Source organism: Chelmon rostratus, chromosome 2 (assembly GCF_017976325.1).
Source record: "Chelmon rostratus isolate fCheRos1 chromosome 2, fCheRos1.pri, whole genome shotgun sequence".
NCBI classification, from domain to species: domain Eukaryota; kingdom Metazoa; phylum Chordata; class Actinopteri; order Chaetodontiformes; family Chaetodontidae; genus Chelmon; species Chelmon rostratus.
In genome coordinates this window covers 2,749,725-2,763,791 of record NC_055659.1, presented here as the reverse complement: position 1 = coordinate 2,763,791, position 14,067 = coordinate 2,749,725, and the positions used below count along the sequence as shown (strand labels likewise).

Genomic DNA, 14,067 nt, shown 5'->3' with positions numbered 1-14,067 from the left:
CGAGCAGCCGGGTCAAAGCTCTCAGGCGCAGTTTGGGGGAAGCCAGCACCATCTGAATTGCAAAGAAAACAGAAAATCCACTTCAGGCTCTGTCCTAACTTCATGATAACACGTAATTAATCGGCTGGAATCTGTTGGCGCAATCAAATGTAGCCTTAACCCCGCACCTCCATGTAATTACAAGTTAAGGACAGAGAGTATGAAGTGTGTTTCGAGGGGACATTGTTGCTCCGTATGAACAAACAACTGAGAGGAAGTGTTTACGGCCCGTCTGGACAGAAACATGCTTTGTGTGTTGGATTGTTTTGCGTATTGCAGGATGCTCGGTTTGTTGATTTGCTCGTGGTGCTGTCTGCAGTGAAAGTGTTTCTCTTGAGGGGAAACAAACGCTGTGGAGAGGTTTGGTGTCTGATCTCAGAGGAGGTCGTGTCCGGACAGTAAGTGTCGGTATGAAGTGGATGTTCAGGCTACAGCAGAGCCTCGGTGTTAGCGTTCACTGCAGGTTTAAAGGGTCAGTTCACCCAAATCACAACGAGATTCAAGATTTTCTGTGGGCAGAAACACTGCATGAACTCAGAACTATTCAGGTCGTAGTTCAGTCATGAAAAAAACAGTTATATGCTTATTATTTATAAAATCAAAGAAAAAACCCACCATTGTTCAAATGAAGTCTTATTTTCTTTATTGTGGTTATGGATCAACACATTCTCACTCCCTGCTCGTCACATACGGACACTTCTTCCTTTTTAAGGCACTGGGTGTCCCTTATCATCATTTTTCAATGCGCAGAGCTCTGCAGTCAAGTTAGCAATGATAAATATACAACATCCAGTTAGCAGTGTCCGGTTTGACTTTCAAAATAAAGCTACCTCAGGAATAAACACATGGTTGATGTAGTGAAACGGTTGCACTTTTGGCACCAAACCCTTTGGTCAGGTTTATGAAAAGATCTTGTTTTTTACTTAAATTAATTAAGTTTTTTATTGACTGTTTCTGAAATGAAAAACTTTATTTATTATTATTTATGAGTGAGCAGAGTCTCTACCTCAGTTCATCTTAGTACTTTTGGCTGACAGGCGTATTTTTCCAAAAACTCTTCCTTCCTGCAGATTTAATGAACTTTCAGGAGTTTTGGAGCGCTCAGATCACCTCGCTCATTTGTTGTTTGATGTTCTCAGCGTCCCCGGTGAGCAGGTGAGGGTCCAGGAACGTCGTCCATTCATTGGCTGCTGTGGTAAAGTAAACAGAGTAATCTGTCTGAGCGACAGACCACCAACGCTCTGAGTAAACACGGAATAAACAAAATGCCTCAGAATAAACAAGCGCGTGGGACAACAGCTCAGTGATAACAGCTACAGAGTTTGTTTAGGTGTTAAACGGTAACCCACCATCTTCTCTGCGTCTCACACAGCGTTTCAACAGTTGTTGTTACTCAGTGCTCAGCTTTGATGCAGCAGTGAAGACTTCCTGAGGTGTTTCTCATTTAATTTTCTTTGCAGTAAGTAAATTCTGTTTATTCTGTTTGAATCTTCAGTGACTTCAAAAGCTAAAACATCTGATTCTCGAATCCCTTCTTCTGTCAGAGATTATTCAGCAGAAGCTTGTAAATAACTAAATAACAATTTATATGAATATAAAATTAGTTAACAGCTATTCTTTCCATTCTGCATTCCCATCATCAGTTTTAAACAGTACTGTAGAATGATTCACTGATGCTACAGGCTAAATATTACAGCAGCATGCTTGAACACCCACAGAGCTTTTAAACAGGTTCACTGTTGTGTTGGGATCACAAACTTGTGTCATACCAAGGTGTGTAACATACTTGCCGGTCAGTGTGTTGGTGCCTCATTCTCATTCTCATTCCACCGTAAAGCATTAATAAACACGTCATGTCCAGTCACGCTTTATAAATAAAGCTTGCTGAGAAACATTTCAGGTGACGGTCGCGGTTTGGTTTGGTTTAAGAACCAAAACTGCTTGGTTAGATTTAGGGAAAGACCACAGATTGACTTTAAAAACTACTTCCTTAAAAAAATCAACCCAATCAAACAGTGGCAACCCATCATCATCGCCCCCTGCTGGTACTCCACCTTCATACATGCGTGCTCTTTTCACACCTAGCGAGGCCATATGTGGCCCTGACGCTGTCCTCTAGTGGATCGGCAGGTCTGTTACATGTGTTGGCAATCCCTGGCCGGTGTGCTAAATGTCCCAGCAGAGGCAGGACAGGAAAAATGACTTGTTATGGAATTAATTAACAGTAAACGTTGTGGCTGATAGCTGGTCTCAACATATACCGAATCCCAATGATTGCTAACTGTCCTTTAATGAGATCTCTGATTTTCTTTCCTTTCGTCATCTCTGTAGAAGAAATCTGACAACAGCAGTTCTGCAGCCACAGTAGTGTGTCTCGAACATCTTTACTCTGCTTCTTTCTGACAGTTTTATATGATCTACTCTACAGCACAAAATGCAGAAAAACGCTTTTTGTGTTTGCAACAATCTGTCAATCAATGATTGATCAATAGAAAAAAAAAGAAAGAATGCCAAATTCTCTGGCTCCAGTTTTTCTATCTTTGAGTTTTGGACTGTGAAACAACACAATGAAGACGTCTCCTTTGCCATTTTTTCACCATTTTATAGACAAATAACTAATCAATGAATTGAAATAATAATTAAATAATTGCCATTTTAATAGTTAATTAAAACAGTTGCTAGTTGCAGCTCTAAACTATTCAGAAGCTCATTTGTTTTGTGATTTAAAAAACTAAGAGCAGTTTTTTGACATTCCACAGAGAAGATCAAAAGCGACGGTGATCCCTGCTGATATTTTTGGTGATATTATCCTGATAATTTACAGGATTTACAGTAAATAATCGATAAGTCTTTCTTCCTTTCGTGCCTCCTGCCTTTTTAAAAGTCCTACATTTTACATGTACTGTTGCTTCAACATTCAGTGAACAGTCACATGCGTTTCTGCACTGTGTGGCCTTTGCTGACATCAGTAGTTTAACATCTTTGTTCATTTTGAGCTTTTAGTTTTGTCATTGGAGCCTGTGATGCGTTCAGGTTTGAAGTGTTTTGGTTCATTTGGGAGAAACAGAAGAACATGAGCAGAACCAGCTGCCATGTCTGAAAGGAAAGAGCGTCAGCATCAGCGCAACAAGCACAAGCTCAGATCACTCATTTGAATTAAGTTTGATCTGCTCAGTCCAAGCGTGTCCTCTGGTAAAATCAGGGCCATTGTTCACTTTCTTTAGCAGCCATTTTCGGGGCCTCGAGCCAGACTTTGAGACACATTGGTTGAAACAGCCAAGAGGAAGAAACAGAGAGAGATTTATCTTCTGTTCGAAAGGCCACCAAATTAGTTAGCAGAGCAGACAGGCTGTTATCAGCTGGACGGGGATGAAATACTCCTCCTCAGAGTGTGTGTGTGTGTGTGCGTGCGTGTGCGTGTGTGTGTGTGTGTGTGTGTGTGTGTAAGTGTGTGAGTGTGTGTCAGACAAAGTGAATGGTGGCTCATTTTGTTTTTAAATCCCAGTTTTAAGAGTCATTTATCACCCTACAGCTGTGAGTTGGCATTGTGGGAGATTTCGGGTGCCATAGAAGTTGACAAGCTGAGGGCCAAAGGGAGGACAGACTGATAGAGGGGCAGAAGAGATGAAGAGGAAGGGAGAGGAGGAACGAATTAGACCGAAATACAGCAGAGAGATGGAGAGAATTAGGCCATGGAGGAGAGAAAAAGTAGAGCAGTAAGTAGTGAAGGACTCTGAAGATGGGGGGTGAGATATTAGATGAATAACATATGAAAGTGAGGAGGTGAGAGGGGTGGAAGGGGGGATGGAGGGGAAGAGAGGGGGAGTAAAAGAGGGAGAGATTCCCAGTGACTTGTGGCCGAGTGCCAGACTGACCACAACCACGCAGAGCTTCTTGGAAAATCTCTTCTTGTTCTTTCTCATTCTTCTCTCTCTCACTCACACACACACACACACACACAGAAACACACAAACATACACACACACACAGAAACACACTGAGACACACACATCCTGGCATGAGGCCGAGCAGCACAACCACTGAGGGGTTCAAACATTCCCTAAAACGAGTGAATTAATTTTAATCTGTGAAAATAATTTTACCCCTTTTTATACTTTTAAGAGCGTTTAAGAGAATCTGGCTGAATCGTTTGACTGTAAAAGAAAGCAGGAAGGGCGGGAGAGAGCGAGCACACTGCAGTTAAGATAAGATAAGATAAGCCTTCATTGATCCCGGGAAATTCGGTTGCAGCAGCACAAGGATGGAAGTAAGAGATAAACACTTAAAAGTTTGAAATAAATTATTAAAAATAGCAGCAGTTGTCAGGTGGAGCCACGCTCAGCTGGTGCTTAGAGGTCCGATATTAGCAGCAGCAGCCTGAGCTGGTGTCACAAATCAGGTCCGATCCACGGATTCATGTTCACACCTCAACCTGAGCGACCGTCTGCACTCCGACTCATCAGACATGAGTCTGAGTGCAGACATGTATATTTGTTTTGTATATTTTATTCTTCTGTACAATAGTAGTAACACTATTTATTGTTATTTTTAATCGGAAGGCATCTTACACTGTTTCTTTTTTTCCACAACAACTGGGGCAATACACACTTTTTACATTTTTTTTTTCTACAAATTTTATTTTTCTTTTATATATTCAAATTATATATTCCATTTTGCTGTATAATTTGTACATATATATAGTCTACTTTTTATTTTTATTTTTTTTTCGAATGTTCTCTACCTCTGCTGCTATTTTTCTTCCCGCTGCATTCACATGCTGCTGTAATGCCCAAATTTCCCCGGCTGGGGATAAATGAAGCTTTATCTTATCTTATCTTATCTTATCTTATCTTATGTTTTCCCGCCTCTGTTGAGTCCGTGTCAAGTGTGGCTTCCTGTTCTTCGCTGACGGGAGGGGAACCCGGCGTGGTGTCCTGCTGCTGTGGGTCATCCACGCGCTGAGCGTTTGGAGGTGCTCTCCTGTCGTATCAGAGTTCCTGTGGCCATCCTTCTTCTCTGTAAACACGCCGTGTGTGAAGATCTGAGGAGATCTTCTTCTTCCTGAGATATTCAATCATTGTAGAGTCAAATCACTTCAGTTCTGAGGTTTGGTCCAACAGCTTAATGTCTCTGCGCACATTTTATGCATTGCGGCCACATGATTGGCTGATAAATGATTTGCACTAGCAGGCAGTTGTACTCCAGTGTAAACCAGCAGCAGCACAGACCCCTAACCCTAACCCAATCAAGGGTCAAATCACCCTAAATCTGTTCCTCTCAGATGCTCCTGAAAAGCAAACTGTGCTGTTGTAACAGGACTCTGTTGTGATGGTGTCCATCACGCTTCATTCTGTCTCCACAGTTCCTCTAAACAAACTGATGCTCTGCAGCTGGAGCTGGAGGACATGTGTCCTTATGTCTGAATAATACAAGGCAGCCAGGTGCAGTGACAGTCAGGTGTTTAATGCACCTGTAAACGATGGCAGCAGTGATCTGTGCGATGACTTTGCAGCAGCGTTGGGTGTGTCGCCCTCATGCGTGACTGAAACAGTCACTTCAGCTGTCTGACAGGCTGCAGTGTTTTTCTCTTATCATGAAAGAGCAGGAAGCAAACTGCCCTCTCTCTCCTTCTCTTTCCATCGCCGTCTGTCTTTCTTCTCCACGAGAAGCAAAACATTTACAGCCACAATCCCTTTTTCCTCTCGTTTTACCAAAACTCATTTCAACCACACTGCCTGTCATCCAGTCAGAGACTCCATCATCGAGTGGCGTCCGTCCAGCACCATCTGTTCAAACACGCTGACAGAGGAGCGCTATGACAACACCGGTCAGTAATACTTCATAAAACTCCGGCTTTGTTTATTGTCACAGTAAATCGATTAGGACATACAGGTAATGTTACAGACGTGTCTGTCAGCAGAGACTCAGATGTCTTTCTTTTCTCTATCTGTGTAGTTTAGCGAGTGAACGCCTCTTCAGCACAGTGAGCGAAGAGATATTACACTTGGTTTATTTATCCTGTACGTTTCCTGCAGCCTGTCCTCAAATCTAATTCAGGCCTGAATTGCATTTGTAATCCAATCAAACTATTTCTCTGTTTGCTTTCTTCTGCCGGTTTTGAAACCCTCTTTTTTTACGTAAGAGCTTTAATCTCCCGTCGGCCGTTTTCGTACATGTTCCTTGAACCAGACGGTCACACAGCAGGACAGGTTATGGCCCTGAACTGCAGCACTGATTCTCAAAAAAACCCCATTTCCTAAGCAGCCATTACTCACCGTGCTGTGTCTCTGCCCTCAGATGAGTCTGTCATACTCGTTTTCATAAAGGAAAAGAAAACACGTGAGTTATTCACAGAGGAGCCATTTTCTATAACGTTAACCCTCTGAGGAGCCTTTTGTCTCGGGACCCTTCTGTTAGAGTCTGGCAGGAAAGAAACGGGTCCACGTTAGCGAGGAAAATGTGAAATAGTTGGAATACAGAACGGTAATTTGTTTTATCTTGAGTGAAACTGCAAACAAAAAAGGCAGATTAATCTTAGAGTCATAGACTAGAATCATATGTCGAACGCGTTCTTATTTTCCTCTTTTTATGGAAACAAATACGCAGAACTTTATCACTGTTTACTATGAATGTTAGAAACCAAGAAAAAAAAAGGACTTTAAAAGCTCAGTCATTCAAAAATACAGGACCAAAAACATTTCCTTCCCATTTTTCTCTTCTGTTTCGATCACCTTTAAACTGAGGCACATTTCTGCACTGAAGCTGAACAGCTTTGGGATGTGTGTGGACATGAATTCGATGTGGGTGCTTTCGACCACACAGGTAAAATATCATTGATACCTGGGTATTAGCCATTTGTTCTTCTCCTCCTTGAAACCCACCTCTTTTTGATTTCAATAACAAGACACACCTGCACACAGAGCCCCACCTCAATACACCTGCTGACCTACGGAGAGAAGACGAAGCAACTGTCTGCATGTTGTCACAGAATGATTTCAAAGATAGTTCAAGGTGATTCACTCAAGATGATCAAATAAATCAGAACTATAAGCGCAGCAGAGCCATTCTGCTTTCTGGTATAATCAATAAACTCATTGATAAATAAGACAGAAACCACATCATTAGCTGTGTTTCCATTGCCCCTAGAAATGCACAAATCCTAAATACCGCAATAAAAAACTGGTAATAGAAACACCCATATTTCGAAAATCCTCTCAAATATTGCTAAAATATTTCATGAGGTGTTTTTTCAGATGTGTCGATATTAAAGTGTATCGACACATTTTTCGCATTTACACGTCACCGAGGTCAGCGGTGGTATAGGTATATGTGCAAAAAGCACACCAAGGTTAAACAATTGCCATGGAACAAGTGCAAAATACTTTTAGGAAACAAAGTAACTATGCATATTTTCATTTGTTTTTGGGTGTAGGTAACAGAATCAGAAAGTATTTTGTTTGAAGTGTGCAAAATTACGCACGGATATATCCAACCAGCTCTGACAGAAGCACACAGACCTTTTTCTCCCCATTTTGGGCTGATATAACGTCTTGTTAATTTTGTATTGCATGAATTATAATTGTTTAATTATTGTTTTCTGGATCTCAATAAGTAGCAGACAAAAACAGTACAGCTGTTCCAGCTGTCACGCTGGCTGATCTGTTAAAGACAATCTGACAGCTGTGATCTCGTCCTGTGCGCACTTTGCAAAATCTAATCATTCGCCTTTGAGCAACTACACGGTGCCTCCGCCTTCTGTTCATAATAAACAAAGCAAGAGCCGTAGCAGCTCTCGAAATCAGTGTCCCGAGACGCATAACACTTTCGGCCATCTTCTTCAAAATGAAATCTCGCGGGACGTACGAGAATTTACGAGAAATTCGGCTGGTTCGCAAAACACTGTGCCTTTGAACTTATTGAAATATCGCTTTTATTTTGCGAACAACTGTAATGCAGATGCAGCTATTGTTAGGCTTTTTTATTGAATTGTGGAGAAATTTGCACACTTGGAATGCAGATCCTCAGATATAATGTAGAGCCCTATAGAGGAAAACACACACACGCACACACACACGCACACGCACACACACACACACACACACACACTCACTGTGTTGACTTAGCCCATCTGGTCCTAATTGTGGTGAGATGATTGAGATGTTTGTCATGACCCAGCAGTCCAACTGAGACACACACACACACAAACACAAAGACACACACACACACACACACACACACACACACACACATTGTAGACAGTAGAATTCACTGACGTTCACTCACTCACTCACTCACTTACTCACAGACTGAGCTGTGACCCTTCAGTACACTGACGGTCAGCGTTGGGCATCAAACACGCAACAGAGGGTTAGAAGGTCATTGGACGCATGCAGATGTGATGCTGTTTATGTTCAACAGAAGCTGGAGCTTTACTCTCTATTCTCGTCTTTTCCCGTCATGACTCTGTTTATCTTAGAGCTGCTGTCCCTGGTGGACAGCGTTATCTCGGATGTGACTTCTCCTCCATTTATGAGAGTTTGCGTGAAACACGATGCATCGAAAGAAAAGCTGATTGGGCATAAACAGTTTGAACTTCCTCAGAAAAGATTTAAAGTTTACTGCAGCTGATTTTTTTTTTTAACTAAATAATTATGCAGACCTGGTTTTAACTGCACTGGACAAATGTAAAGTTAAATTGCAGTTCATTCTTGACCTTGGAGGCAGCAGCTAACACTCACGGTCCGCCTGAATTCTCGTCTGTAGAGCAGATGGTCGCTTCAGCAGAAGCACCACGTTGTGTCTTGTAATGGTCTCACGTGGTCTCAGTGTGAATCTGAGGGAAGGGGAGAGGAAGTAATAAGGATAAGAATTACAGAGTAAAAGGAATAATTTGCAAAAAGATCTGAAATTAGACACATTTATATCCATTCATGGATTTAAGGCATCATGAAGAATGTGGTGGAGGCTAATATGATTGACTGATGTGTTTATTTTCGTGTGTCATGTTGTTCAAGTGGCATTTTAATGTGTTGGGATTGTGTACTGGTGTTGGCTGCTACTTTGGCCAGGTGGGAACTTTTTATCTGAAAAGTAACTAGTGACTTACTTGATAAATGTAGTGGAATAAAGAGTGCAGTACTTTCCCTCTGAAACGTGGTGGAGTAGAAATATAAAGTAGCAGAAAATGGAAGTACCTCAGTACCTCAAAATTGTTTAAGCACAATACTTGAGTAAATGTACTTAGCTACTATCCACCACTGATGATAATTGGCTGATGGACATGTTTTTGAGGTTGTTGTTACATTTACAAATAAACATATTCATCATATTCAAAATATTAGTCAAATACTGGACCTTATTAAGTTTATTCTTCATTTTACACAATGTAATGGACATGTGAATTTCGCAGGTAGCAGCTGCTGTCCTGCTGTTTTCACCACGGCCACAGGGGGCGCCAAAGTCAGAATTTTTCAGTTAAACAGAAGCCCGGTGTAAAGAAGTTCTATTTGCTGGAAACTTGTAAGAGTCCATTATGTCTCTGGATATCTGAATGTGTGTGTGTGTGTGTGTGTGTGTGTGTGTGTGTGTGTGTGTGTGTGTGTGTGTGTGTGTGTGTGTGTGTGTGTGTTTGCTGACTGTGGATCGTAGGACAGCGTGTTGTAACCAAAGATTTGATTCAATTCTAATCTCGTTGGGAACGACTTTGTTTGTGTTTGGCCCAGTTCTGATGAGTAGTCCTCATGCCGGCGTCCTGTGGGAACAAGATTCAACATAACAGGACTAAGTTGGGTCCTCTCCACTGCTTTCCCACTCCTACCTCTTACACAAATTTAGCTTTCCCATAAAAAGCATTAAAAGCTACTTTAGTACTAAAGAAAAGGAAATGAAAGTTAAAATTGCATCTGTTTCTTGTTTTACTCTCTGTACAAGCTAGAAATGAACACTGGGCCATGAAGTCAGCGTTTGAACTGATGCATAAATGTCCGTTCTAATAAAGATAATAGTAAATGTGTTGTGTGTTGACTGAGTCACTTTAAGACTTTTTAGTGGCCATAATTCTTGACCGATCAAAGAATCCTCAAGGCCATTTGATTGAAATGAAGGGTTTGACTGATGCAACGGAAACACGGGAAACCGGCTGTAACACGTCGGTTTAGATAACAGGTGATGTTGTTATCCTAAAGTCCCCGGGAGGAACACGTGTCAAGCCTCTCCGCAGTGGTTTGGTGTTCGGAGAACACCTGTCAGGAGACGTGCTAATGTTGGAAGATACGAGGCGCGAGGAATGAGCTACGAAAGAAACGTCCAAGGTGAAAAAACGCAGAGCAATTCACATGTGATCAGTATGATGGTGATATTAATGTGATGTGCACTGAGGCTCAGTTCATACATGAGTAAAAGTCCATGTGGCTGTGCACCTTAATAACAGGAGGTAGACTACAGATAAAATATATAACATATATTCTTTAATCCTGTGTCATTGTTCTTATTATGGTATGCTATGTAAAGCTTGTGTCTCTACAATGTCACTATGAGTAAAAAGTTAAAAGTATGCATAAAGTTTATGGCTACAACTACCAGAAGAAGACCCTGGTGCCACAAGCTGCCTTTTGATTGGCTGGCTTACTCGGCTTGTCTTCTGTATGTTGGTGTTCTGCAAGTGGTGTTTGTGTTTAAAGCAGAGTGATGATGGTCTGATGAGGTTTGATTAGAGTGTCAGGCTGTTTTGTTGTTTCCGAATGATTAATCAAGGCTTTATGGTAGAGACAGCAGAGTGGCGTGAAGTGACAAAGGACAAAAGAAGGAGGGAAGGAAAGGTGATGAAGATGCATAGAAACAGCTAATTACCGGTTAGAGAAGAAGCAAGTCTTTGCTCACCTCAACAGTTCATACGCGAGAGATGCAAAGAGAGGCTGAAGGTTGTCAAGGGTAACGGAGAGAGGACACAGAGAGTCCAAACTTCAGGCACCACGCAGAGAGACGTTTCCCCACAGTGTGTCCGCTCACTAACGAAGCCTGAGGCTGTTGGCTTGTTCTGCTGCTTCATAACTCTGAGATTCAGCCAAAACATCTGGACGCTCTGGAGCTCGGAGACACGTCGCAATAATAGAACGAGCTCTGCGAGCGTGCATGTGCAGCCTCTGCTGTCGTTCGTCAAACTCGTGATGCGTTTCCAAGGCAGCTTATGTCATCGTGTACGCTGATGGCTTCAAGAGATGTAATAAAAAGATGTGAGTTGAGCTGATGCAGGATCAGCGCTGCAGGAAGTCAGGACACTGGTGAACAGACACACTAAAGTAGAAAGTATCTGAGGTTGCCAATGTGTGTGTGTGTGTGTCAGTGGGGGGCTGAATTGCACAGGCTGATATGTGATTAAAATGTGAAGGATCATGCAGGTGTTGTGACGTTAGAGGGACGACTACAGGGAATCTGTCACTAAGCATTTAGGTCTGACAAAGGCTGCTTAAACAGTTACCTGCTAACACTCTTTTGCCGTGCAGTGTGTCACGGGGTCCTGGAGTCCACCACCACAGCAAGGTTAGATAGTTTGACAGGGAAGTCTGCAAAAACACGATTTTCAGGGGTGTTCAGAGAACCCCAGCCTTCCAGATCTGCCAGCTCAGATCCCGACACACTCCAGCGACCCACAGTGCACTTGTTACCCCAGATCGCTATCAGTGCTACTTGCCTGTGCGTCAGTCTTGTTATCGGGGCTGCGTGGTGACCCGGTCCTCCCTCCCCTCCCTCTGTGAAGTCACCCAGAGGGCCAGATCACAGCGAAGCCAACATGTGGTTTGAGTTAGCATCTCAGGAACAAGCCCTCCATACGTGGGGTTGTCTGCGTAGCCCCCGAGCTCGCTGGTCGGCTTGTGTTGTCTCTAATTGTGAGTGTGTGTGTGTGTGCACGTCGGGCTAATTGTGTGTGTGTGTGTGTGCATGCTTGTATGAATGTGTGGCAGTTTCTGTGTGAACATGTGAGTTTCTGTGTGTCTGTATGAGGAGGTTTCATGTAGTGTGTGTGTGTGTGTGTGTTTGTAGCTCTAATTGTGCAGCAGGAAATAAGGGTCAATTAAAAAGTCAGCACATTGTGTCTCCAGAGGGTCAACAAAAAAATAACAGACGAGAGACCGCAAAAGACGAATGTGCTGAACTTTGGTTTTTCTTGTTTGTTTCAAATATTCTGAGTGTTTTCCTCTTTTTAAATCTCTCACAGATATTTCTGCTATTCAAACGCCGCAGCAGCGACTCTGTGCTTCTGTTTCTCTCCACTGATTGGACGGTGCAGCAGCCAGGTGGAGGTTTTGGCTTTCGCTGAAGTTTATCTGCGCAGCATCACAGGAAGCAGAGCAGCGGGGAGAAACGAACCAGCTCGTTCCAGCTATTTTCTCCCCGTTTGATTATTTGATCAACGTCTCGTTGCGTCACAACATCTGATTCTTTCCCTCTTCGTTCCAGGTTGGCCTAATTTACTTACTCACACAAAAGTCCCTCCAAAAGGCCACTTGGACTTGTGACCGCTGCGATTCGTATCTCGCCACTCGTGAAATCATTTTCTGATTGAACAGAGCGATGCTTGTTCAATCTGAAGCTGAATTGAAGCAGACTAAACATAATAACTCTTGAGTAACTTTAATTGGGTCGTGAAAATGAGTAATAGTGCCGTCAGCGTGCATGAAGAGTGATGAATGTGATAAAGTCAGTCAGCGTGGATAAGATCAGCAGTTGAAAGCAATAAAACCATGAAAACATAACGCTGGTGAAAGTTCAGGATCACTTATGAAAAATGAGTCAGCTGTCAGCCTTCAGCAGTCATGATGAAGCACATTTGAGTCAGATTTGTGTTTTCAAGCCTTTTGCATTTCATTTCTCAAACTAGTTAAACTAGTTAACTGATTTCAATTAAGTTTGACTGTGAGTCATGAAATAAGTGATTCCTTTTTGGTCTGAATCAGTGTTTCTCAGCATCGTTCCTTTTTTTCTCATGAAGTGCTGCACTTAGTTTGTCGAAAGAAATCAGACACATAACTCCTACACTTCTCTGTGAACATTATGATGCATCCAGGTGCATGTGATCTTTTTCTTTTAGTAAAATTATGTGAGAAGACTTTCTGACTTTGATTCGTCATTGGCCACCATTTGTGGTCAAAATCAATCATCTTTGGCTGTTTTGACCCAAATCTGAGTCAGTGTGCCACTAATTATTTGAGCAGGTAGAAACTTTCTCACATGCTGTATGTCCATTAGAGTTGGGTGTCTGCTTCTAAAACATTAAATATGTATCTGACACACTGAAGAAACAGATGTGAGATGTGAGAAATGGCTCTACATTAATTACTGATATGATGTGAATAAAGTTTAAAGGGGTATTTCACTGCAGGAAAGATGCTTTTTTAATAAAACTGGGCTGTCTAATATGCAGATATTTTTTTTTAAATTGGTGTTTTTTGACCACACAAAAGAGAAAAGGGGCTGTGGTATCCAATTTTACACAAAAGGTAAAAAAAACCCCTACAACAACCAGAATGCATTGCAGCGCACAGCTTGATTTCAGCTCTTCTGGTTCTAAATGACAGTTAAACGATATATTAAAATATGCTACTGAAGACATTTGAGGTGAGATTCAGGGTTTCAGAGTTTCCCGTCATGATCTGAGAGAGAGATCTGACGTCTGTGCTCTTTGTGTCCGTGGAGGCGGCCATACAAAAATTGTTCATTTTGCACTTTCTGCCCACGTTGTGATGTTATGAAGCTGGTTGAAAATCAGCAAAGTTTCCCTTTAACTGGAGAATGCGATGAACGCTTTAATGATAATCGTAGTTAGCATCACAGCTTAGTGAATCCGTGCATTTTGGCAGCATTGTTGACGGAGTCATTCACTGTGCCCAAATAATTCTTCACCAGCACTGGTTTCTACTCTTAGCAGCTGAATGATGCTCCCTGGAGCCAGCTGTAGGAGTGGAGAGCAGTGCTGCAGCACTAGCTGGCTGAGGTGGACTAAACACAGAGTTCAAGTGAAGACGGATCAGA

At 42.2% G+C, this 14,067-nt stretch overlaps 1 protein-coding gene across 1 annotated transcript in view; it reads left to right on the top strand.

The window, feature by feature from the left end:
• The window catches only part of angpt4 (angiopoietin 4), a 44,941-nt gene that overhangs the window by 19,315 nt on the left and 11,559 nt on the right, over positions 1 to 14,067 (top strand). The gene's annotated exons all lie outside the window — the stretch shown is intronic.